The sequence below is a fragment of the Myotis yumanensis genome, unplaced genomic scaffold (assembly GCF_028538775.1).
Source record: "Myotis yumanensis isolate MYYU_CA2020_CCGP unplaced genomic scaffold, mMyoYum1.0.hap1 SCAF_1, whole genome shotgun sequence".
Taxonomy (NCBI): Eukaryota; Metazoa; Chordata; class Mammalia; order Chiroptera; family Vespertilionidae; genus Myotis; species Myotis yumanensis.
Window position 1 is genome coordinate 64411294 of NW_027223752.1, and position 5006 is coordinate 64416299.

Below are 5006 nucleotides of genomic sequence, written 5' to 3' on the forward strand. Positions count from 1 at the left end.
TGATGGCTCCTTGGTAGCAATGGCTACTTGGTCTGCAATAAAGCCTTTCCTATATACCTGTGACTTCTCATGTCTCTTCTGTCTAATACCTGGAGTCCAAGGGAACTTGCTCCACAGTTAGTGTAGTCGAGCAGGATTAAGGACCTGTGCTCCCACAGTGGGTCCTTTTTTTTTTAGTATAGTTGGTATATATTAGTTGTTTTTCTGGTATACAATATAGTAATTCAACATTTTTATACCTTAAAATGTGATCACCTCAGTAATTCTAGTAATCAATCATCAGTCACCATGTCAACTTATCACAATATTATGGACTATATTCCCCTTCACCTTTTTCACCCATCCCCCTACCCCACCCCACCCTCCTCTGGTAGCCATCCCTTCAGTCTCTGTTTCAATGTGGGTCATCTTATGCCAAATGGGAACAAATGAGTGATAGAATTGTGTTGTTGTTTTTCCCTGCCTCCCTTTTGTTATGTTAGTTGTTTGTAGAGCCGGTTTCATGACAATGGATTTTGGCTCAGGGAAGTCCAAATTTCAACAAGAAATCCAACTTTGGCTTGCTTAAATCCATTCAGTCTTCCTCTGTTCCCAGCACTAAGTTCTAAAGATGAAGAAATCCATTTTAATTCCATTCTTGTAAAATAACTGCTAAATAAACAAGCCAGTTAGTTTATTTGGCTAAGACTGTAGGGTTAATAATGTCCAAACCTTATATAATCTACACTCCTTTTCATAAATATCATAATAAAATGGTGACCTCATGGAACCAATCACAAGTCCCAGATTCTAGACCAAGTTCTACCACTAACTAGTTTTGTGGGCAAGTTAATCTCTTTGGGCCTCAGTTTCCACATGTATACAAATCAGGGATTGCTATATATTACAATATTCCAAATGTCCTATTTTTACAGGATGTTAGTAGCCACTATTTATTCAATTAAGTTTAAGAAATACTAACCTAAATAAAGTTCTAAATGTTTATTTCAGGACTTTTTAGCATCTTTATGCTGTGCCCTTTGAATCTCTAAGAGGGGAATATAATGTGCAGCAAACTCATTTCACCATTAACTAGTATTTTCATGAAACATGTGTCCCCCTGAATATACTTTTGGGAAATGTACTATTATTTCTAGCATCCAAATGAGTAAATTTATCAGTCAGGGTCCCAGAAAGAAACAGAGGGCAACTTCAAATGGGGACGTGTAAGTAAAAGAATATGCTAAATGACTATTTACAAAGATATAGGCAGGGTTTATGGAAACCCTGGAGCTAATAATACCTGGGAGGTGTTACTATCCCTAAGTGAACAGGGGCAAAGGCGAGGGGGGCGGGGACGGGAGGGGGGGACCTGAAATGCAAAAGTGTAGCTGCAATAACTGAAGGATGGCCTTCAATAAAGGATAACTACGGTGCCCTGGCAGGAAAGGAGGCCGGGGAAATACACACAATTTCATTTGCTTTTCAACCTCCAATCTCTTGCTGGTGCTTCTCATTTGTTGAAACCAACCAAAAGCCAGAGGGTAAAGGAACCTACCTACCTGAGAGAACTGAGAGAAGAATGGAAGAGTGGAGGGGGCATCCAGAGGGGCCCGCAGAAGCTACCAGCACAGGACTCCGTTCACAAGCAGGTAGATTAGGTGACTAAACGATGTCCTCAGGACTCAGTCTCTATCTCTCTGCTCTGCTTTCCTTTGGTGGCTTCATTCTAAGGCAGGCTCTTGCCACCTGCAGCACAGATGCCAGCAGCAGCTCTAAGGTTATCTCATTTAGCTTACAATTCCAAATAAAATAAAGGGGTAAAGAAAAGACTTACTATAGGCCAGGTGCTTTTGAAATCCATTTAGATATATCAACTCAAGTTAATTCTCATAAGTATCCTATACTAGTAAGGTAGCTATTGTATTACCTTACCTTTAGAGATGAAGAAACTGACATATGACTGGTAAGTGGAAAAGGAAAGCTGAAATTTAGATTCAGATAGTGTACCTCTAGAGTCTGCACTTTTAACCACTGCACTCAGTGCTTCTTGATAAATAAGCCCTATCTTCTAAGCATCCACACCATTTATCAGAAAGGATGCTGGGTCATGTGCTCACCACTGAATCAACCACCTGAGCCATGTGTCCAAGCCTATGACAGGAACCCATGACTGCTAGGAATTTCTCCCTAAAAAAGATGCCAGACAGATGTACAAAGCAACAATTGTCCATCATAGGCAGTGTGGACGTGAAATAGTTCTAGGGACTGGAACTACAATTCTAGTTCTGCCTGAGTTTGCCATTAACTTCAAACAAACTGCCTATCACTTCACTGTCAGCAAGGAGATTCTGATCCCATTTACCTCCAAACGTGGTAGTGAGAATAAGTGGAAAGATACAAGGATCTTTAAACAAATATCTAAATATATCTAATTAAATAGATATAAATATAACACATTATTATAGTAAAATGTAGTAGTAAGATTGAGATATGCCAAACTTGAGCTAATAACTTCTGAAGCTAATTTTTCAGTCAACATTATCTCTGAAAATTTCCTTAAAAATGACAGCCTTTAAAAAAAATATGAGGTAAGCCCTAACTGGTTTGGCTCAGTGGATAGAGCGTTGGCCTACGAACTCAGGGTCCCAGGTTCGATTCCGGTCAAGGGCATGTACCTTGCTTGCGGGCACATACTCAGTGGGGAGTGTGCAGGAGGCAGCTGATCGGTGTTTCTCTCTCATCGATGTTTCTAATTCTCTATCCCTCTCCCTTCCTCTCTGTGAAAAATCAATAAAATAGGAAAAACCTCGCATAAGGGTAAAACCGTCCGTTTGTAGAATGAGGAAAGAAAAGAAGTGCGGGGAAACTGCCATGGGGATGGGCCGGGTTCTTCTCTCCTTGCTTCTTCGCTCGCTTTCTCTGAAATCGCTTTCCGAAGCTGCCTCAGTTTCCTTTCTAGTCCCTCACCATCAGTGCTTTCCCCCTCGGATTCAATCAACACACGCCTCCTTTTCTCAGAGCTGCTGCTTCTGAGTAGTGTCCATTGCTGCTTAAAGTCCCTTCCTATTCCCTCATTTCACTTGCTAATGGCAAAAACAGCTTCAAAAGATTGCATTTTTTGAGGGAGGAAAAAGTAGAAGGATGGCGTTTACTTTTACTGAAAAAGTTAAAATTCTCTTTTATTCTAGTGGAGGGAAAAAAAAGAAAAAAACATCCTGCTAGCAGAGGATGGCTTCAATCCATCGACCTCTGGGTTATGGGCCCAGCATGCTTCCACTGTACCACTCTGCTTCTGTAGGTGTACATGGCTCCTGATTCCTATAGAAAGTTTCCTACGTGATCTCTGTTCTAATCTCTTTACACGGCGCAGTCTAATGTTTGGTAAAAAGAAAAAAAAAAATTCATTACTGTCTAGTCTAATCTGATTGGCTAGTTCCTGACGCAGCAGGGATTTTTAATTGGTTTACAAGTCCGTTTTCTACGGTAAACCAATAGGCATAAGCGGAGGAGTGAGGCGGGAGCCAATCGTGCCGTGGTGTGTTTGCATGCCGGCAAGCCATCTCTGCTCGGAGGAGATGGGCGGTTGGTGTGGCTTCCATTGTTCAGGATCTGGGGCGCCATGAGGGGCGACAGAGGCCGAGGTCGTGGTGGGCGCTTCGGTTCAGGAGGCCCGGGAGGAGGGTTCAGGCCCTTTGTGCCCCACATCCCATTTGATTTCTATTTGTGTGAAATGGCCTTCTCTTGGGTTAAGCCAGCACCTGATGAGTCTTCCTTCAGTGAGGCATTGCTGAAAAGAAATCAGGACCTTGCTCCTAATTCTGCTGAACAGGCCCCTATCCTTTCTCTGGTGACAAAAATAAACAATGTGATTGGCAATCTGACTGTGGCTCCAGGGACATTTGAAGTGCAAACTGAAGAAGTGCGACAGGTTGGATCATATAAAAAGGGAACAATGACTACAGGACATCATGCGGCTGACCTGGTGGTAATCCTAAAGATTTTGCCAACGTTGGAAGCTGTTGCTGCCCTAGGGAACACAGCCGTGGAAAGCCTAAGAGCACAGGATCTTTCTGAAGTTTTGACCATGCTGATCAATGAAACTGGCTTTGAGATCAGTTCTTCTGATGCTACAGTGAAGATTCTCACTACAACAGTGCCACCCAATCTCCGAAAACTGGGTCCAGAACTCCATTTGGACATCAAGGTGTTGCAGAGTGCCTCAGCAGCCATCCGCCATGCCCGCTGGTTTGAAGAAAATGCTTCTCAGTCCACAAAGTTCTCATCAGACTTCTGAAGGACCTGAGGATTCGTTTTCCTGGCTTTGAGCCCCTCACACCCTGGATCCTTGACCTACTCGGGCACTATGCGGTGATGAGCAACCCCACCAGCCAGCCTTTGGCCCTACATGTGGCATACAGGCGTTGCTTGCAGATTCTGGCTGCAGGACTGTTCGTGCCAGGGTCAGTGGGTATCACAGACCCCTGTGAGAGTGGCAACTTCAGAGTGCACACGGTCATGACTTTGGAACAGCAGGACATGGTCTGCTTCACAGCTCAGACTCTGGTCCTAATCCTCTCACATGGTGGCTTTAGGAAGATCCTTGGCCAGGAGGGTGATGCCAGCTATCTTGCTTCTGAAATGTCTACCTGGGATGGAGTGATGGTGACACCTTCAGAAAAGGCTTATGAGAAGCCACCAGAGAAGAAGGAAGGGGAGGACGAGGAGGAGAATACAGAAGAACCACCTCAAGGAGAGGAGGAGGAGAGCATGGAGACTCAGGAGTGACTCCCTTCTCTCCACCCTTTCTTACCCAAGGGGAAGATGGAGCCTGAGCTAACTGCTACTGGGCTCTATATGGTGGCATTTCTGAGGGCTGGGGGAGACAGGAAAGAAAATAAAAATAAACTACGGAAGGAAAAAAAAATCAATAAAATATATTTTTAAAAAACATATGAGGTAAAATAAATAAAGCCTTATTTTTTAAAGTGGTCTTGCAGACATGACACATGAATATTCCCTAAGAA

The 5006-nt window shown here is 43.4% G+C and overlaps 1 pseudogene; it reads left to right on the top strand.

The window, feature by feature from the left end:
- Window positions 1-3601: 3601 nt before the first annotated feature.
- Window positions 3602-4785, top strand: LOC139003142 (interleukin enhancer-binding factor 2 pseudogene; annotated as a pseudogene).
- Window positions 4786-5006: the final 221 nt, after the last annotated feature.